We start from the raw sequence: 22,697 nt of genomic DNA on the forward strand, positions 1-22,697 counted from the left end.
CTTCAGACTTGCATCTGAAGAAGTGAGGTTCTTACCCACGAAAGCTTATGCTCCCAATACTTCTGTTAGTCTCAAAGGTGCCACAGGACCCTCTGTTGCTTTTTACAGATTCAGACTAACACGGCTATCCCTCTGATACTATTATCCACAGTAGTTATTCAGAGGAATACACAAATCTTATTTTTTCCACACTTATTTTTGAAGTCTCAAAACAAGATTTGCATAAAACAAATTGTACTTCAGCTCTACCTCATGCTAGATAGAATACACTGATTAAAATCCGATTAATGCTAGAAAAGGGAAGTTCAATTATCTGAGCTGTTAGTAACCATCTGGATTTGAGTCACCACTTTGCAATTCTGTAATAGCTCAGAAATGACAAGAAGGTTTAGGTGCGTTAGAAAAAAATCTTGGTTAGAAATAGAGATTTATATCTTAAGATGCTGGAGTGTTTCAAAGAGGAAAAACAACTTATTTTCCTAGTTATTTGTCAAGTCATAAAAAGCATTGCAAATACACCTAAAATAAAATCCATGCTACACACAGGAGAGCAGAGAAGGAATTTACATAGGCTGCAGTTTAAGAAAGCACTTAAGAATGTGCTTAACTTTAAATATGTGCTTTAGTCCCAATGTGCTTAAGTGCTTTCCTCAATGAATACTGCCTAAAGTCTTCAATGGGGGAAAAAGGGGGGGAATACACCACCAGTTTGAAATCTAACTAACTGGGGGGAGAAAATGGAGTTCAGAATGGTTTCAGGCACTACTTCTGCCTTGGAGTGTCTCTGCCAATGTTTGTAGGTTTATAGTCTCTTTTAAAAAAAGTTTCTCTCCTGTTGCACTGTGAGACACCAATACAAATGAAAGGAGAAGCTGACTAACTTACTGAGTCTACACACAGCGCTGTCAAATACACAAAATCAAAGTGATAGAAATTCTCTTTGATCTTTGTAGTGGTAGGAGTTACCTCTAATATTAGTAGTTGAAATATTATCAGACAGAAGTAGGTGTTAATTGACAGTATTCCAGTAAATTCTGAACATTTCTTTTAAGAGTTTTGCATATTTCCAACTCTTATGAACATCAAATAAAAATGTGAACAAAATATTATCCATTCCCAATCTTCTTGTATATATTTCAAATCTGAAATCTAACAGAAGAGCTAATTAAGACATATGCAGCTTTGTTCTTCAACTTCCGGTTTAAAAAAAAAAAAAAAAAAAAGTGAACAGGAAAATTAGTTCTTACAGCAAACCACCACCATCCTGTTTCTTAATACAGTCTTTTCATAGCTGCAATTGCCTGCACAATTACTATGCCATCATGGTGGCGGGGGGAGTAAATAGTCATGCTTTTCACTTATAATAAAATCTTAACTCCTTCAGCTAAGTGAAATGGGAAATAATTTGTTTTCTTTATTTAAATTCTACGGCAAAAAGCTAACAAAGGCAGTTTGCTTAAGTCATTGCAAATTAGTGACACCATTGCAAATGCCCAGAAAAAAGCATCTTTAGCGGAAGGAGAAAAACATCTGGTCTGAAATGTACACTTCATATATAAAAATGCATGCATGTAGGCAGCTCAAAGATAAATCAGTGAGTAACTGAACTAATCTATTCATGTTTCATGTTGAAGTCTGAAATAAGTAACTGGTAAACCAACTATCAAGTTTTGCATAATTGTACTATTTTAGTTACTCTTCCTTTTTAATGGGTCATTTTAGACCAGCAGAAATTGGCTTCTGAAGAAGCTCAATGGGGTGGAAGTGAACTAAGGCTGCAGATAGGCCTGGAAGCTTAATAAACTCAAATCTCTAAGGAAACCCCTTAGCCTAAACAGGCATCTCTCATCTTCCTAATCCCCCACTCATTAGTAAAGAGCTGGGGAAAAACAGGCACTAGGCAATGGCCTGTCTTTCTATCCTGCGTCTCCAGTGGCAAAACGCTCCCCTCGGCTCTCTCCCCCACGTATCTCCAGTGACCCACAGGTAGAAGGCTAGAAGCTGTTTCGAAGGACTGGGTGAGGTGGGAGTAGAAACAGGAAGTGCACACCTGCTCCCAACAGCATGGTGGGAAGCCCCATAGTCTGCCTAGTGCACAGTTGCTAGGGAGCCCCCAAAGGCTCATGAAGCTTTGTGAGCATGGGCTCAGATTCAACAATGCGCCCAGGCTTAGGCAGAATGGGTTTGAAGCTTGATGCAAGAATTTTGCATAGCTCTAGTCACATTATACTGCTGTTTGGCTAGTCTGTGGTTTTGTTTTCCACAGGCCGAGTAAGTAATTATACAATAAGCAACATTTTTTAAGGCTCAAATAAATTAAACACAGAGACTAAATGTGAAATAATAAAGCTGTACTGAAGCCTCCAAAATGCTATTAGATCAACGCAGAGGACCAAATTTCTTCCTAACGCAGCCCCATTGAAGTCAATAGGGTTGCAGTGGGAGTAAGTCACTTCAGAGTTTAGTCCAGTGTACTCCATTCCACTGAAAAGCCGACTTTCCAATACTCTGGTATGAACTACAAATCACAGTTCTTTTTCTGAGCTTTAATTTCACTTTGCAGCTATTAGAAATGGTGCATATGGCTTCAGTCAGATATCGGGGGGGTGGGGGGAGAGGGAGGGAGGGAAAATAGAATGTAATGTATGTGTATACAGTGACCTGTGTAACACGTCTGTTCAAGATTCAAAACAGAGGGAGTTACGATGTTGTTTTAAACTTTACTTTTGTAACTAGTTGAATTACTCCTGAATTCTTTTTCTATCTGCAACTCAAATTGAAATTTTGTACCAAAAATAACTCCCCATCCTTGCAACCCTGATTCAGCACTGGCCTGTGTACATTAAATTTTGTACAGTATAGTCGTTTCTTTCCTTCCTTTTTGTGAGCAAATACCAACATGCTTGATCTGTAACATTTTATCACTGAGCCTGTAGGAAGAACAATGTACTGAAAATGAATAATAGCTCTAAAATGTTAACTGTAGTCCTCCAATGAATGCTTCAATAATTGTGTTATGTTTGGCAAACATATTGATTCTTTCTCAGCGTGTAACAGATTAAAGATGTGCAGCGGCAAAGATTCCACTTTTAACAAATAGGAAGTATACTCAATGGCTGACAATTAACATTTAAATAGTCTGGATTTGTAACTGACCCATGCAGTGTTATTGTATCTGTGTTGGTCCCAGGATAGTAGAGAGAAAAGGTGGGTGAGGTAATATATTTTATTGAACTAAACTTTGGACCAGCTTTTATTGGACCAGCTTATTGGTCCAACGGAGCTAGCGAACAGGACCAGCATACAGGGGAGTTTTGTGAGGGAGCTTTCCAGGTGAAGGAGGTGTGACCCCATGACCCTTGGGTGAATTTGTTGTCTGGTTGTTTGTTGTTGTGTGCTTGCTTACCGTGTGCCTGCTGGATTGACGATTATAGTGAGGGCTGTATGGGGGTCTGCATGCTGAAGCTAGTGACCTCCTAGGCAAGGCTGAGCACTTCCTACTGAGGCTCTATCTGCCATCCTTTGATTTGTAATCCCTTTAGGAGCCCTTGACCAGGGGGTGGGGCTAACGTAGGGAGAACCAGGGTTTAAAAAGCCAGCTTGTAAGCGACCAGAAGAGCCAGTGAACAGGAACAGCAAATGGGAGTTCTGTGAGGGAGTAAGAGAGCCAGATACACCTAAAAAACATTCTCTAAACTTAGGTCAATGAACAACCCCCTCCCCCCCCAAAAGAAAAAAGAACAAAAAAACCCAACCAACCACCCCACCCACACCTGCAGGTGTAAAAATAATGCAGGCAGAAGTCCAGCAGCAGCGTGGGGGCTATCCAGTTTATTCCACTGAATGCAACAGGTATGATTACCTGCCTTGTGGGCAGGTGGCATGTGTGTGTGTGCATTTGGTGTAAGCAGCGCACGGTTCTCAGAGTTTGAGTATGGGCTGTGGAGACCAGAGGGGAGCTAAGAGAAACAGAAAGGTACACAGCCAAGATTTTCCAGGACCCAACAGAGCGATCCCACCCCCATGTCATGGCCTCTGTGCTGTTGAGGAGGATGAAAGCCTTGGGAAAGGAGAACATCAAGCTGGAGCAGAGGGGAAATGATCCCATAGTTGGGACCCTCCTTCCAGATGATGTCATGGTATCCTCTTGAACCGAGGATACCTCTGTGGCAGTGGAAGAAAAGCAAGTTAGCAGGAAGACAGAGGTAACAGTAATGGGGGATTCGATTATTAGAAATACAGATAGTTGGGTTTGTGATGACCAGGAGACTTGCATGGTGAATTGCCTGCAGGTGTGAAGGTTGCAGACCTCTCAAGACATCTAGACAGATGGATGTGCAGAACTGGGGAGGAGCCGGCGGTCGTGGTACATGTGTGTATCAATGACACAGAGAAAGGGGTGCTGGAGATCAAATTTAGGCTATTAGATAAGAGATTGAAGTCCAGGACCTCCATTGTGGCATTCTCCAACAGGCTTCCAGTTCCACGTGCAGGGCCAGTTACACAGGCAGAACTGTTGGGTCTCAATGCGTGGATGAGACGGTGTTCAAAGGAAGGATTTAGGTTTATTAGAAACAGGGAACCTTTTGGGAAAGGAGGAGCCTATATTGGAAAGATGGGTTAGATTGGGATAGCTCAGTGGTTTGAGCATTGGCCTGCTAAACCCAGGGTTGTGAGCTCAATCCTTGAGGGGGCCACCTAGGGATATGGGGCAAAATCAGTACTTGGTCCTGCTAGTGAAGGCAGGGGGCTGGACTCGATGACCTTTCAAGGCCCCTTCCAGTTCTAGGAGATAGGATATCTCCATTAATTATTATTATTATTATTTTTTTTTTTTTACCTAAACCAAAATGGAACCAGATTGGTGGCATGTAAAATTAAAAAGGTCATATAGGAGTTTTAAAAAAAGGGCTGGGGGAAGCCAACAGGTGCATAGTTTGGACAGACACATCCAATAGGGGACAATTTATTAAAAAGGATACTGTATATCAGGGGTCGGTAACCTTTCAGAAGTGGTGTGCTGAGTTTTCATTCATTCACTCTAATTTAAGATTTCACGTGCCAGTAATACATTTTAATGTTTTTAGAAGATCTCTTTCTATAAGTCTATAATGTATAACTAAACTATTGTTGTATGTAAAGTAAATAAACATTTTAAAAACCTGAAGAAACTTCATTTAAAATTAAATAAAAATTCAGAGCCCCCTGGACCGATTGCCAGGACCCGGGCAGTGTGAGTGCCACTGAAAATCAGCTCGTGTGCCGCCTTTGGCATGCGTGCCATAGGTTGCCTACCCCTGCTCTATATCCTAGTAAAGTGAAGAGGATAGAAGTTGACAAAGTACAGGTAGGACCTGAAGAGAAACAATCAAACAAACAAGAGTCTCAGTCAATCATATAACAAAGGCAAACAACTAAATACAGATAAATTTTATAAGTGCTTGTATGTACATGCAAGAAGTTTAAATACTAAAACGGGTGAACTTGAGTGCCTGGTATTAAATGAAGATATTGATATGATAGGCATCATAGAAATTTTGTGGAACGATGGTGATCAATGGGACATGATACGATGGTACAAAATACATAGGAATGATAGAGTAGGTCACACTGGTGGGGGAGCACACTGTACGTGAAAGAAAGCTGAGAGTCAAATATAATAAAAATCTTAAATGAATCAAACTACCATAGAATCTCTGTGGATAGAAATTCCATGCTTGAATAATAAGAGTATAGCAGTAGAAATATACTACCAATCACCTGACCATGATGGTGATAGTGATTGTGAAGTGCTCAGGGAGATTAGAGAGGTCACAAAGACAGAAAACCCAATAATAATGGGGGATTTCAACTAAGCCCATATTGATTGGGCACATGTCACCTCAGGATGGGATACAGAGATAAAATTTAGAGACATCACTAATGACTGCTTGGAGAAGCTAGTCCTGGGACCCACACGCGGAGAGGCAATTCTTAAATTTAGTCCTAAGTGGCAACACAGGGTCTGGTCTGAGAGATGAACAGGGCCGGCTCCAGCATTTTTGCCACCCCAAGTGGCGAAAAAAAAAAAAAAAAAAAAAGCTGCGATCAGCGGCAGCCTTACTGCCGCCACTTCATTCTTCGGCGGCAATTCAGCAGCAGGTCCTTCCCTCCGAGAGGGACTGAGGGACCCGCCGCTGAATTGCCACCGAAGAGCCGGACGTGCCGCCCCTTTCCGTTTGCTGCCCCAAGCACCTGCTTGCTGCGCTGGTGCCTGGAGCCGGCCCTGGAGATGAATATAGCTGAACCGCTCGGTAAAAGCGATGACTATAATTAATTAAATTTAACATCCTTGTGTGTGGGGGAAAAATACCAAAAAATACCAAAGAAAGCCACCACAGTAGCATTTAACTTCAAAAAGGTGAGCTACACAAAAAGGAAGCGGATAATTAAATGGAAATTTAAAGGAACAGTCACATGAGGGAAATGCCTGCAAGCTACATGGAAACTAGTTTAAACCAGCATAAAAGAGGTTCAAACTGTTTTGGGACCGGCTCTGTTCAATATCTTCATCAACGACTTAGATATTGGCATAGAAAGTACGCTTATTAAGTTTGCGGATGATACCAAACTGGGAGGGATTGCAACTGCTTTGGAGGACAGGGTCATAATTCAAAATGATCTGGACAAATTGGAGAAATGGTCTGAGTTAAACAGGATGAAGTTTAACAAAGACAAATGCAAAGTGCTCCACTTAGGAAGGAAAAATCAGTTTCACACATACAGAATGGGAAGAGACTGTCTAGGAAGGAGTACGGCAGAAAGGGATCTAGGGGTTATAGTGGACCACAAGCTAAATATGAGTCAACAGTGTGATGCTGTTGCAAAAAAAGCAAACATGATCCTGGGATGTATTAACAGGTGTGTTGTGAGCAAGACACGAGAAGTCATTCTTCCACTCTACTCTGCTCTGGTTAGGCCTCAGCTGGAGTATTGTGTCCAGTTCTGGGCGCCGCATTTTAAAAAAGATGTGGAGAAATTGGAAAGGGTCCAGAGAAGAGCAACAAGAATGATTAAAGGTCTTGAGAACATGACCTATGAAGGAAGGCTGAAAGAATTGGGTTTGTTTAGTTTGGAAAAGAGAAGACTGAGAGGGGACATGATAGCAGTTTTCAGGTATCTAAAAGGGTGTCATAAGGAGGAGGGAGAAAACTTGTTCACCTTAGCCTCTAAAGACAGAACAAGAAGCAATGGGTTTAAACTGCAGCAAGGGAGGTCTAGGTTGGACATTAGGAAAAAGTTCCTAACTGTCAGGGTGGTTAAACACTGGAATAAATTGCCTAGGGAGGTTGTGGAATCTCCATCTCTGGAGATATTTAAGAGTAGGTTAGATAAATGTCTATCAGGGATGGTCTAGACAGTATTTGGTCCTGCCATGCGGGCAGGGGACTGGACTCGATGACCTCTCGAGGTCCCTTCCAGTCCTAGAATCTATGAATATGTATAAACCAAAAAAACCCCCCAAAAACAGCAAGAGGACCAATAAAATGTCACCATAGCTAAATAACAGAGGAAAAGAGATGGTTAGAGACAAAAAAAAAAAATCTTTAAAATCAGAAGTAAAATCCTACTGAGAACATAAGAACAGCCATACAAGGTCAGACCAAAGGTCCATCTAGCCCAGTATCCTGTCTTCTGACAGTGGCCAATGCCAGGTGCCCCAGAGGGAATGAACAGACAGGTTATCATCAAGTGATCCATTCCCTGTCTCCCATTCCCAGCTTCTGGCAAACAGAGGCTAGGGGCACCATCCATGCCCATCCTGGTTAATAGCCATTGATGGACCTATCCTCCATGAATTTATCTAGTTCTTTTTTGAACCCTGTTATAGTCTTGGCCTTCACAACATCTTTTGGCAAGGAGTGCCACAGGATGACTGTGTGTTCTGTGAAAAAATACTTCCTTTTGTTTGTTTTAAACCTGCTGCCTATAAATTTCATTTGGTGGCCCCTAGTTCTTGTGTTATGAGGAGGAGTAAATAACACTTCTTTATTTACTTTCTCCACACCAGTCATGATTTTATAGATCTCTATCATATCCCCCCCTTAGTCGTCCCTTTTCCAAACTGAGAAGTCCCAGTCTTATTAATCTTTCCTCATACAACATCCATTCCCTAATAATTTTTGTTGCCCTTTTCTGAACCCTTTTCCAGTTCCAATATATCTTTTTTGAGATGGGGCAACCACATCTGCACGCAGTATTCAAGATGTGGGCATACCATGGATGTATATAGAGGCAATATGATATTTTCTGTCTTATTATCTATCCTTTTCCTAGTGATTCCCAACATTCTGTTTGCTTTTTTGACTGCCACTGCATATTGAGTGGATGTTTTCAGAGAACTATCCACAATGACTCCAAGATCTCTTTCTTGAGTGGTAACAGCTAATTTTGACCCCATCATTTTATATGTATAGTTAGGATTATGTTTTCCAATGTGCATTACTTTGCATTTATCAGCATTGAATTTCATCTGCCATTTTGTTGCCCAATCACCCAGTTTTGAGAGATCCTTTTGTAGCTCTTCGCAGTCTGCCTGGGACTTAACTATCTTGAGTAGTTTTGTATCATCTGCAAATTTTGCCACCTCACTGTTTACCCCTTTTTCCAGATCATTTAGGATTATGTTAAATAGGACTGGTCCCAGTACAGACCCCTGAGGGACAGCACTATTTACCTCTCTCCATTCTGAAAACTGACCATTTATTCCTACCCTTTGTTTCCTATCTTTTAACCAGTTACCAGTCCACGAGAGAACCTTCCCTCTTATCCTATGACGGCTTACTTTGCTTAAGAGCCTTTTGGTGAGGGACCTTTTCAAAGGCTTTCTGGATATCTAAATACACAATATCCTCTGGATCCCCCTTGTCCACATGCTTGTTGATCCCCTCAAAGAATTCTAGTAGATTGGTGAGGCATGATTTCCCTTTACAAAAACCATGTTGATGGTTCCCCAACAAATTATGTTCATCTATGTGTCTGACAATTTTGATGAACATAATTTGTTGGGGAATACTCAATACTGAGGAAAATGGATAAGAACAAACTCTGGAAAGCCAAGATTAAAAATATAATTAGGAAGGCCAAAAAATAATTTGAATAGTAACAAGCAAGATTACAAAAATTAACAGCAACAATTTTTTATTAGTACATCAGAAACAGGATGCCTGCCAAACAATCAGTGGGTCCACTGCATGATCAAAATGCTAAAAGAGCACTCAAGGAAGACAAAGGTGTTGCGGAGAAGCTAAATGAATTCTTTGCATCAATCTTCACTGCAGATGATGTGAAGGAGATTCCCACACAAATCTGAGGAACTGTCCAAGACTGAGGTATCAATATAGGAGCTTTTGGAACAAACTGATAAATTAAATAGTAATAAGTTACCAGGACCACATGATCTTTACCCAAGAGTTCTGAAGGATCTCAAATATGAAATTATAGAACTTCTAACTGTGGTATGTAACTTATCACTGAAATCAGCCTCTGTAACAGATGACTGGAGTGTAGCTAATGTAATGCCAATTTTCAGATAAGGCTCCAGAGATGATCCTGGCAATTACAGCCCAGTAAGCCTAACTTCAATACCAGTCAAACTGGTTGAAACCATAGTAAAGAACAAAATGATCAGACATATATTATATAAACATGACGTTGCAGAAGACTCAACATGGCTTTTGTAAATGGAAGCCATGCCTCACCATTCTATTACAATTATTTGAGGGAGTCAGTAAGCATGTGGATTAGTGTGATGCAGTCGATATGATGTACTTGGATTTTCAGAAAGCCTTTGACAAGATCACTTACCAAAGGCTCTCAAGGAATCTAAGCAGTCATGGGATAAGAGGGAAAGTCCAATAACTGGTTAAAAAATAGGATACAAAGGGTAGGAATAAATGGTCATTTTCCCCACAGTGGAGAGAATAGTGGGGTCCCCTAAGACTCTGTAGAGGGACCAGTGCTGTTCAACATATTCATAAATGATCTGGAAAAAGGGATAAACAGTGAGGTGGCAAAGTTTGCAGATAATACAAAATTACTGAAGATAGTTAAGTCCAAAGCAGACTATGAAAAGTTAAAGGGATCTCAAAACTGTGACACTGGGCAAAAAAAATGGAAGATGAAAGTCGATGTTTATAAATGCAAAGTAATGCACATTGGAAAACATAATACTAACTATACATACAAAATCATGGGGTCTAAATTAGCTGTTACCAGTTAATAAAGAGATATTGGAGTCATTATGGATAGTTCTCAACGTGCAGCAGCTGTCAAAAAAAAAAAAACCACAACCACGCCAGGAACCATTAGGAAAGGGATAGATAATACGACAGAAAAATATCATAATGCCAATATATGAATCCATGGTGCGCCTACATGTTGAATACTTTGTCCAGGATATACTGGAACTGGAGAAAGTTCTGAGAAAGGCAACAAAGATGATCAAGGGTATGGAATGGCTTCCAAATGAGGAAAGACTAAAAATATCAAGGCGGTTCAGCTTAGAAAAGAGATGACTAAGGGGGATATGACAGAGGTCTATAAAATCATGAAAGGTGTGGAGAAAGTAAGTGTTATTTACCCCTTCACTTAACACAAGAACCCAGGACCACCAATTAAATTAATAGGCCACAGGTTTAAAACAAACAAATGAATGTGCATTGTGAAGATGTACTATCAACCTGTGGATTGCCAGGGAATGTTGTGAAGGCTAAAAGCATAAGTGGGTTCAAACAAGAATTAGATAAATTCATGAAGGACAGGTCCATCAATGGCTATTAGCCAAGATGGTCAGGAATGCAATCCTATGTTCTGGGTGTCCCTAAACCTCTGATTGCCAGAAGCTGGGACTGGATGATAGAGGATGGATCACTTGATAAACTACCCTGTTTTGTTCATTCTCCCTGAAGCATCTGGCAACGGTCTCTGGCAGAAGGCAGGATACTGGACTAGACAGACCATTGGTCTGACCCAGCATGGCCTCTCTTATGTTAACTTCTGTTGGTGCAATAAATGTACCTATTGTAGTTGCAAACAACGAAGGTGCTTGTAACACTAATGAGCAGTGAGACAAAGCACCATTTTACAAATCAAAAGGATGAGGGTCTCTGGCTTTGACCCTTTAGGACCATAGATCTTTGCAATCCAATGTTAATTTCTTTGTATTTTATTTCTGGAAAGTACAGTATATTAACACTATTTTAGATATAAAAATTAAAGGGGGCAATATCTGAACACTCACTGTAATGAATCCTTGTGCTGTAGGCAAGAGATACAATAACAGGAACCTAATACACAACTTATCCAAGACTAGAAACACGGTGCTTAAGCTCCAAAAATAAAGGTCTGTATCTGTGCTAAAAGAAGAATTTTCCACAGCTGGCAGGGGCAACAGCTGTGAGGCAACCTCACATACAAATCCAGTACATTATGACAACTCCACAATCAATATCATGGGCCATGTGCAAAGTAATAACAGAAATACCCCAGTGCTCTCTCTAGTATTGCTCAAAATGTTGCTGGCACCTTTCATCAAGGTTTGGAATGATAAGAAGCTACCACAATACAACTATGCTTTTTAAATATACCTTAGAATATTGATAGACTTTCTCCATTTTCTTTGGGCTTCTCCAACCCTTCCCTTTCTTAAAGCAAAGAAAAACAAAAAAACCCTCCAAACCTGTTGCAGTTTATAATCCATCAGGTTAGCGTTACTAATAGCAGACAGACCATCCCAGGGGTTCCATCACAGATTGGTTTGGAGAATCTGCCCCTGCTGAGACTAGAACTAAAAACTCTCAAATCCAAAAGCATCCACACTACAAAGTCATCTAGAGGAGGATTAGAATGCAGCAGTATATGTTTTCATCCTCTTTCAAGGCATCTACTCCAATCACTAGGAGGTGATACAACTAAAAAGTGCACTAAAAACTCACATAAGTTAAACACTAAGGACCAGTGCACGGAGGCTGTGATCTTAATGTAAGTTATTTTGCAAATTACCAAATGTTACTCCCAAGGGCATTCTGCACCAAAATCTTTAAAAAATTCTGCAAATTTTGTTTGTCAAATAAATGTGGAGGTTCTAGCATGGCAATGGGGAGCACATGCAACTGGCTGCACAGAGGTGGAAGATCACTGTGCAGCCCCCTCTCCTCTCCGACACTGTATCCAACCCCAACACAGCGCAAGGACCCTGCCTGTCCCAGAAACACCCCAGGGCCCTGCTCCTCTGTGTGGGCAGGTAGGCTCAGCAAGGCAGTGTGACGTTGCACTCCATATATGGTTTTATGGAAATATGCTAATGAGTGTGAATATAATGTAACTGGAATATGCTTTATGCAAAAGGCCTCTTGTAAAGTATCACTACAAAGCTTATAATCTACCGAGTGTGTTCATCCTATTTGTATGAATGTTTCATTCTTGTATCTAAAACTAGAAATATGAAGTATTACTCAGGTCCTATTGTAATTATGCAAAGTGTGGGCCATTAATGGTGGCTTAGGATCTTGATGACTCCCATTAACTAGAACAATTGGTTATAAATGGCTTCCTGTGAGTCAGGCCAGAAAGAATGGAGGCTTGGGGTCTCACAGGACATGTGACCATACCACCTGGTACTGGAATCCATCTTAAACCTGATGCTTTTCCATTTAGAAGGAAGGGTGGGAATCCAGAGAGAGACAAAGGATTCCTGCCTTGTGTCAAAGATATAAAAAGGGGTGGAACAGAACAAAGAGGGCTGCCAGTCATGAGAAATCCCCTAGTTACCACCTGAGATGGAACTAACAAGAACTGTATCAGGAAAGGATTGGGTCCAAACTAAGAAGGAGTCTAGTCTGTGAAAGAAGCTTATTGGAACATCTCTGAGGGTGAGATTTATCTCTACTCAGTTTCTGAAATGTATTAGGCTTAGACTTCCGTGTTTTGTTTTATTTTGCTTGGTAACTTACTGTGTTCTGTCTGTTATTACTTAAAACCACTTAAATCCTACTTTTTATACTTAATAAAATCACTTTTGTTTATTAATTAACCCAGAGTAAGTGATTCATATCTGGGGGAGCAAACAGCTGTGCATATCTCTCTATCAGTGTTATAGAGGGCGGACAATTTATGAGTTTGCCCTGTATAAGCTTTATACAGAGCAAAACGGATTATTTGGGGTTTGAATCCCATTGGGAGCTGGGTGCTGGAGATAGGTGACTTGCTGAGCAGTTTTTGGTTAAAGTCTGCAGTTTTGGGGGCATGGACCAGACCTGGGTCTGTGTTGCAGCAGGCTAGCGTGTCTGGCTCAACAAGGCAGGGTTCTGGAGTCCCAAGCTGGCAGTGGAAAACAGGCTCAGAAGTAATTCTAGTACGTCAGGTAACAGTCCCAAGGGGGGGGGGGGGGGGTCTCTGTGACTGAACTTGGATCCAAGTGTGGAGGAGCTTAACATGGGGGGATCCGGGTGTGGGTTGAGAGGGTTCTGTATGGGGCAATCTGGGTATGAGCAGCTCAATGTGGGTCTGGGTGCAGGGGGATCTGGATGCACTGGGGCTTGTTGGAGGTTCTGGGTGCAACAGTAATGGGACTCTTCAGGGGGGTCCAGATGATGGTGGTTGGGGCTCAGTGGGGTGGGTGTCATCTAGATGCTGTGGGCATGGGGTGGAGATCTAGGTGCAACTGGTTGGGGCTCGGTGGAGTGGTGCAGAGGAAGTGGGGCTTATGGGGGGCGGGTTCTGCATGTGTGTGTGGGGGTGAGGCTTGGCGGGAGGGTCTGAGTATAAGGGGGTCTGGATGCATGGGGTTTGGGTGGATGGGGGAGCAACTCCCTATACAGCGATCCCGCCCCCTACAGCTGAGGAGTGATGGGTGCAGGAAGGGGGGTGGGGGAGAGTTTGCAGAGTTTCCTGCAGCTGGGGGAGAAATCTTGGCGTGGATCTGAACAGGCCCCGGATGCCATGCGGGGGAAGAGGAAGTCCCATCCTTTCCAGCCCAGCTGTGATAGCAGCTGAGCCAGGTGGAGGGTAGGAGCCACCAGCTAAGTCTTCTCTTCCCCAGTCCCGCCCCTTGCACCACAGTGATTTACCTCTCTGCTGGCTGCCCTGGGCACCTGAAACATACTGTTGAGAAGAGTCGCATGACCGCCCTTGTGGCTTCCCTTTGCTTCTGCGTCAGAAAGTCATTTTTTTTTTGCAGGGAAGCAAAAAAATTTGCGGAGGGACATAAATTCTGCACATGCGCTGAGTCGCAGAATTCCCCCAGGAGTAATTAAATGTGCATGACTGTTGTGCTAATTAAGTCCACTAGCTATTGGTTAGACAGCCATCATACCATTTCCAATAACAGAATGAAAAACAGTCATGATATGCAGCATGTCATAACAACAACAACAACAAAAAAACACATTAAAAAAAATTTAAATGTAGAAGTAAGACTTCTCTCTTGGACATCACACTCTACAAAGGAAAGCTGCAATGGAATTAAGTAGAAATGGGCCTGCTGAGACCCTGGATCCCCAAACTTTGGCAATTTCAGATTCAAACTTTATAGTTCTAAGTTATTTTTAACAAATATCTTATTCTGCTAAAAGTAAACGGATGACTAGTTGTGTGGGATGGCCAGAGTGAACAACTGGATTGTAAGTCTGTACAAAAGCAGGTTGTGTGCATCTAGCCAACCATTTTAACTCACTTTCAGGCCTCTCTCTTAACATGACACATTAGGTCAGAGACAGGCAGACAGAGAGCTAGCTGCGGTTAATCATTTCCTGCATGATTAATTTCCAAATCAAGAAAGAGGAAGGAACAAACAACAAACTGTTGAAAATAATATGGCACTTAAAGGGGAAAAAAACTGAAGTCACCAGTCAAAACCGTTGATTGTCCCTCTCAAGACTTTCCGTAGGCTGTGAAAAGGAGCCTAATTTCCAAAGTAGCACTGATTTGGGACTGTTAAAATCCCCAACTGCTTTTGCTAATGACAGAGAAAGGAAACCAAAAAGTGCTGCATTAGAGGAAACTGGGTAAGATGAGCCACAACTTTGGTAATGTAGCTACCTTCAGGCAGCGCAAGCCTAAGAGTTACAACACTACAGTTAAAAAACAACAACTCAGAACTAGAGTTGATCAGAAAATGGGCTTTCCTCACCCATGAACAATGTCAATGTACATAGAAAAAAGATTCATTTTCATCTCAAATTTCCATGGAAAATTTTGATTTTTTCAGCAAAAATTCAAAATACAGAAATGCTGCTGTGGTGCCTAATGAAAGCTGTAGTTCAGGTGCTTCATGTTCCCATTCTCCTCTGTTGACTGTGGTCAATCTACATCTCCCACACAATGCATCGGTGGTCCTTCATGGTGAGAGAGCTGCATCATAAAAGTGCATCCTAGAAGACGCAGTCTGGCCAGGCAGCCTGGCCCAGAGAGGGGAATGGGGAAAACAGCTCTCATGAGGCACGAGGGCAGCATATCCAAATTGAAATATTTCAGTCTTCAGGCAAAAACAATTGGTTTGGAGGCAAAATATAAGCTAATCTTCCATGGAAATCATGTAGCTCAGTAAAGGGAAAGTGAGAGTTTACCCTCAATAATTTTGTGCCTATTAACAAAGTTTATATACCTTTAAAAGGAAGGCCCATGGGCTAGCATTACTCTGTCCCACTCCTGCTGCAAGACATACCGGACTTGTAGTCCAGAAGAACACTGGAGCATTAAAGGCTGTCACAGCAAAATATGCTGGAAAAGAGAGCAGAGGAAAAAAAATACTACTATCCTGCACTACAGGGAAAGCCAGGGAAGGAACAGGAGATGTAGACATTTCGCCTTCAAAAAGGCCTTGTAAAGAACTGGATAGCTACAGAAAGGGAAGTTACCATGGACACAAGAGACATAGGGAAATTCTGGAGAGAAGACAATTCCAAAAGTGGAAGTTCATTTATTCTGGGACTTTGGGGCTTTATTTGAAAGCAGAGACAGTTCCCAAAGAGGAGTGGTATTGTCTGGCTGGAGACCTGATCCCAAACATGCCACTGCCTGTGTAAAAGCCCAGTATCACTGAAAGGCTAAGGAAGCAGCCTGAGCCAACGAAGTAAAAGAGGGATTGACACTCAGATTGAGCATCTGCTTCCATTTCTGGGACCCAACTCAGAACTCTCCTTCTCTCACCCCTGTGCAGAGAACCAAACAAGGCCTATACACTTAAGGCCTCAAAACAGGGCTTGATGCGATTTAAATGGCACACAGGTCTTGTGTAGCCCTTTTGCACGGGAGTGAATTTCACCCTTACAAAACAGAACAATTCATTACTGACCAGGGTAGACCGTTTCACACAACACTGGAGCTTTTACAGCCGTCCAAAAGAAGGGAGTAGGAAAGCAGGCTACTAGAGATCTTTAACAGCAGTGTGTGGGGAAGTCTTCGGAAATATGCGAATGCAAAACCGATGTCAGGGTAAGTGTTTTTCCAGACCCAGTCAAACTGCAGAGAGACACGTTTCACTTCTTTCAGAGTCACAGCTTAAATTCTGAACAACGTGACATTTTAATCTAGGTTTTAATCCTTTTCCTTTTGCAAACAGCAACATGAACTGAGACACACAGAAACCACAAGTATTTGATGGACAAGCATAAAAAAAAAAAAAAAAAGGAAATAAAACTCAAAACTTTTGTTCCTGAAAAATAAAATGCAAGAATGGGTAGGATGTGTCTACATTCTTATGTATAGGGCAAGGTAGATTAGATATCTGTTCAAATAATCTAGGCATGCTATGGAGTCCAAACTCACCCTTCCTGGATGTTTATCCTCTAATTCAGGGATCGGCAACCTTTGGCGGGCCTGGCCAGTTTGTTTACCTGTCATGTGCGCAGGTTCGGCTGATCGCGGCTCCCACTGGCTGCAGTTCGCTGCTCCAGGCCAATGGGGGCGGCGGGAAGCGGCAGCCACCACATCCGTCAGCCCGCGCCGCTTCCCACTGCCCCTATTGGCCATAGGGCCTGATCCTGCAAAGTGGTTAGCACCCATAACTCCCTGAAATCAGTGATGTAGGGCCTAATCCAACTCTCAGAGGCAATGGATAGACTCCCATTGACTTTAGTGGCAGTTTGTTCAGGCTCATGGCATGTTTAGGATCTTGAAGCTGGGGCTCAAACCGTTTGGGATCAAATGCGCAAAGATAAGTGTGTTGGGTCACTAAATTGTGATTGTGCACACAGATTGATAAGGCACAGAGTTATACATCTGCATGCGCAAACACACTAACCTAGGGGAATGTACTAAGCATCCACTGCTACTCCTTATTAGTAAAGGTATGTCTTATGCTCCCGCACCGCGGATTGTCTTGCTAGTGAGGAAAGGTGATAGCTGGAGGCCACACCACAATCTGCTCAAATATAACCTCTGTAGCATTCAGCACAGCTGGCACCCTGCCTCTTGGGGTTGGGGGGAGCAACCTGCAACATGTGCTGCCAGTTGCGTGGAAGGGCTGGGGCCAGGTGAAGAACTCCCTGTGACTTTCCCCACAAGCAGTAACGATTTGGGCTTGTGAACTGATCTCATACTAAGTGAAGACATGTTTTGGGCATACACCTGCATGTCTCATGCTCCCAGATAGCCACAGACTTCAAAAGGCAAAAACTACTAAATATAAATAACGGATAGAAACCAAATACAAGTTTATAAACAATGCAAAATTTCAGTTAAAAATAAAGCTTTACCTATTGAAGTGCAAATTAGTCCAAATTACACCATTAATGTTTACATGCTGAAAGCTTTTTTTTTTTTGGAAATAGCATTTTATCAAGTGCCCTCTTCCAAAGGAGCCTCTAAAAATAAAGTATGTCCTTGGGTAATTCTTTGGCCCACATTTATTTTTATAGACAGAGTCAGAGGTCTGTATGCCATAGATGCTTGTGCAAACGTGCATGTAGATTGAATAACTGTACGTGCACAGAGATGGGAGACAATATATCCCTGTGCATGAGCAGTTAAAGTAACTGTGCTTACACATTTTTTGCCTGCATGAATTAAGTCTCTGCCCTCTAAAGTTTAGCCTCTTCTGGATTTTACAGCACATTTTAAAATTTGGAGATGCTGCTATAGTTTCAGTAAATATTTTAGAACTTCCAACCAATTTCCAGAAGCGGTTTTAAACCTAAAATTAAAGAAAAAAAGAGGAAGTTCCCACACAAAAGGCATCTAAAATAAATTGAGGATCTGCTTTAATCAACTAAAGCAGAATTAAGGCTCAAACTGTCCACAGCTGACCCTGCAGTTCTTTGGAACTGTGGTTGGAGGGTCATCGCACATACAATGTGAACTGCAATACTCAACCAAAACAAAACAACCCAACCCAACCCCCACAGGGTGACTCAAGTGCAAGGGTTTAATCTCAACTCTAAATATCCTGACCTAGGGGTTGGTTTTAAAAACTGGACTCTGAACTTTACTAAAAATTAATTGACTTCATCACCTAATTCCCTCGCAATATCTGCAAATGAGATACAACTTTAAGCCATGGGGGAAAAAAAAAAAATCAAGAGTTTACCAGCTATGTTCCTTCACCATCAGCTGGCTTGCCTGACATTTGTCCAGCAGGAACTTCTCCTGCAAGCTTTTAAAGAGAAATGGGTGAAGGAAGTAATATGCTGATGCTATTAAAAAAAATCCATCAAACAAAAATACAATTAAAAAATATCTGTAGGTGGCTCAAGCAAAACAAATGGCTCAGTTAACTCCAATTTAAATAGGTCTAGAGTAACAGTTGGTGTTTTTAAAATATTGGTCAAAAATCCATTACATACATCCGATTTACTTTAAAAAAGTCCAAATAGCTTTTCCCTATTAAAATGCAGCTTTTATCCCATGTATTTCATTACTGTATTATCTCATCTTAATAAATATCTGGCAAACAGCCTAATTGAAAAAGGGGTCTAGAAGAATAAAAATAGCAGAGCAGATCCTCAGCTGATTTGAATTGGCACAGCTCCATCAAAGTCAATGGACTGACACAGAATTACACTACCGGAGGATCTGATCCAAAGTCTGCAGTTACAGAAGCTACAATAAGATTACATGGGCTATCAGTTTAAGCTTCAGGGGACAAGTAGATTATTAGCTGGGGTCAGGAGAAATTTTCTCTCCATGGTATAACACTGACCAGCTGAATGCCTTATAGGTTTTTATGCCTTGTTCTGAATATCTGGCAATTGCCATTGTCAGAGGCAGGATTCTGGAGGAGAAAGACTATTCCAGAGTGACAATATTTTATAAGGAGTAATTATATAGGGTGCAATCCACGAACATACTTAGGTGCCCAAGTCCTGTTTTTAGGGATCACTGTGATCCACAAAATTCCCACTCGTCTGCCATCTAACCCTGTAGGTGCCTAAAGGTGCTCAGTGCCTACATTTTTACAGTGCCACCTTTTTGGTGCCTATGTTTCTGCCCCTGAGCATGCGCCCTCTGTATCCCTCTATAACTGAATGCCTGTCTCCTTCCTAAGCCCCACAGCGATTCATAAACCAGGGAAGAGAAGTGTTTGGCCATCTCGGTTGCATGTGGGGGCATGTCACGGGATACGGCTCCTCTCCCGCTTTCTTCCCGCAGAAACTGCATGGACTCTAGAAGTTGTGCCTTCACCCTATCCTTTTTATTTTAAGTTCCCACCACCATTTCCACAACAATCCATGTGCAATAATCTATTTACAGAGCCAACAGCACTTTTTAGCCCTATCCCCAGGACCTGAGGGAAACCGAGTTCTCCCTCCCTTGAGGCCTCCATGTTACTGAGCTCAACTAGCCCTGTTCCCCTCTTACTCCTCTCTTAGCACTTCCCTCCTGCCTCTTTTTCAGCCTGGGGCTGATGAGGTAATTGGCTCCTTAGACCATCCATCCTGATTGTCTAATTACCCATGTCAGTTTTCTCAAGGGGAACTGATTAACATCTAAGTGATCAGAGTGCAGGGAGTGAACCAGTGAGCCTGCACTCCGTCACAGGGTCCAATCTGGCATGTGTGCTCAGAGGCTGCCTACTGTATTGGGCCCCCTCAGGTAAGTTCACACAAAAATGGCCAGGGGAGGCCGATAAGCTGCTTTAACCTAGAGGATAAGGTACTTAGCTAGGACATGGGAGACCATTGGTTCAACTCCCCCATCCTTCTGAGGGGCAGGAGAGATTTGAACAGGGATCTGCCATGTCTCAGGTGAGGGCCCTGACCACTGGGCTATTCTAATGTGTATCCCCCAATCTCTCCTTCATTTAATAATTAAATATTAACTGGGACAGAGAGTTAGAATGACTCTGTAGCCTAGTACATGAACACCTAGCTTTCCACAGTTCATGGATTGCAAGCAGAGATAGATGCCTAAATGGGGGCTACAGGAAGGTGCCTATCTCTGAGTGGGAGCAGGGCTTAGTTCACACCCCTTCTCCCATTGATTAGCTTAGGTGGCTCCCCACCTAGCATGCTGGCTTTGTGGATCACAGTCTAAAATGCCTCTCTCCCCCTATTCAGTGTATAGGAGCCTAAGCACCTAACTCCAGCTTTGTCAATCACAGTGTTGTTCCATGATTTTCTAGGCACCTGAAAGTTAGGCTCTACAATGCTCAGCATCACAATGGCTAAGTCCCTTTGTGGATGTAGGCCCCAGTCCATAACCCCGGGAAGCATGGGTGTGCCCTCCATGTCTATATTTTGTTCTGTGGGCAATGCACTTCAGGTAAAATGAACAGCTTTGTGAAGGGCCTGCAGAAGCCCCAGTGGTAGCCCTGTAAAAGCATGCAGTAGTGCAGGTGGAATGGGGGTTCCACCAGACCTTGTGCACTGTGAAGGTTGTGCCACACCAGCCACAAACCAATGGAACAGATTAGGGATGGGACCACTGGATTTGTGATCACATAGAAAATCCTACACAGGAGACTCAGAAGGGTAAGTAGAAGCCCATGGATTCACCTCTAGTGCACTGAATAGAGGACACTATAGCCCAGGGGTTCTCAACCGTTTTCTGAGCCCCTCCCCCAACAGGTTATAAAAACTCTATGGCCCAGCTGTGCCACAATAACTGGTTTTCTGCATATAAAAGCCAGGGCTGGCGTTAGGGGGTAGCAAACAGGGCAACTGCCTGGAGCCTCATGCCACAGGGGCCCCCACAAAGCTACATTGCTTAGGCTTTGGCTTCAGTCCTGGGTGGCAGGGCTCAAGGCCCTGGACTTCAGCCCCATGCGCTGGGACTTCAGCCCTGGGCCCCAGCGAGTCCAATGCTGGTCTTGCTTGGCAGCCCCCCTGAAACCTGTTCGCAGCCCCCCAGGGGACCCCTGAACCCCTGGGTGAGAACCACTGCTTTACCCTTAAGCACTTGCATTTGATATTTTATCCTTATGCAGGCAGTTCAGCCATCAATGCTCATTTGCTGTTCCTATCACCCAATATTTCCCTTCAGACCATTCTGGGGAAAAAAAAAAAACTGAGTAATACAAGACTGAATGTTTTCTATGTAGTGTTTCCAGTGCTGCTCTTTGGGGGAAAAAAAAAAGAAAAGAAAAGAAAAGAAAAGAAATATCACATCATAAGGCATTTGGAAAAGAGAGGTCAACTTTTTAAACACATTTTTCATAAATGTTTCATAAATTGATTCATACAGCAAAGTCTCATTAATGTAAATATACTTTGTTCTTCACCGGCCTAATTTCCACTTAGCTTTTAATGGTGTAAATACGTTCAAAATATATTTTATTTCACTCACGGAAGTTCAGATTTAACAAAACTTCAACTTGGCAAGGCTGGGCAAGCCCATAATTATGTATTTTCTGGGTCTTGCTCAAAAATGTAAGTGGGCAGAGCACTGTATTTACTGAATTTGGCCCCAAGAGAGATGAGAAAAGATTAAAATACAGAGCCCAGTTTTTAAAATGTGGGCACCTTAATGGGATGGCTGAACTTGGCATTGGGACAATGAAATTCGCACATAGCTACAGAAATGCTCACTTTAAGTTGACAATTACTGCAGATGCATGAACACCCCAAATTTGGACATCCTATTAAGTCACCTGCATTTAATCTAACAATTTTACTGTCCTGTTATAAGTCCCATAATTGAAGTAGGTTTCTCAACACTCCATTTCTGAAATAAAAAGACACACCAGAAATATGTTCCTCTCCTTACTTGGTTATCTGCTACAGCAATAGAGACTCTGTTTTCCATCAGTTTTATGCGTTACTTTTTAATTTTTCATTAAACAAGTAATTCCTCTTCAATTCATAGCAGTGCTAACATTAAATGGAAGTTAAGTCACACTGTCAACTCGATTTGCCAGATTAAAGCCCCCATTCTATGTATGGAGAGGAATCGTATTCTATTCCTGTTGTGTCTGTCTGAAATCTATAGAATTCCATCATTTTCTTCCAGAAACATTTAGCGTATTCACCTCTAGAGCCACGCCAATTTTTTTTTTTTTTTTTTTTAAACTTCAGCACCTAAATTCAACTCCCCGCAAACTCATAGTTTTAAGGCACCACTTTCAAAGGTTTGTCTTTACGGAGGGAGCTTCAGTACAGTTCTCTTGTCACATAATACAGCATTGCTGGCACAGTAGAGGGATTTATTACAGAACCCAGAACACTTGCAACATTAGCCAGCCTGACTATCTGAACCTTTTGATAGCGGATATAAGGTGGTCG

The 22,697-nt window shown here is 42.2% G+C and overlaps 1 protein-coding gene across 3 annotated transcripts in view; it reads right to left on the reverse strand.

Annotated features, from left to right (window-relative positions):
• The window catches only part of WIPF1 (WAS/WASL interacting protein family member 1), a 72,104-nt gene that overhangs the window by 17,783 nt on the left and 31,624 nt on the right, over nucleotides 1-22,697 (reverse strand). The gene's annotated exons all lie outside the window — the stretch shown is intronic.

The sequence above is a fragment of the Trachemys scripta genome, chromosome 11 (assembly GCF_013100865.1).
Source record: "Trachemys scripta elegans isolate TJP31775 chromosome 11, CAS_Tse_1.0, whole genome shotgun sequence".
Taxonomy (NCBI): domain Eukaryota; kingdom Metazoa; phylum Chordata; order Testudines; family Emydidae; genus Trachemys; species Trachemys scripta.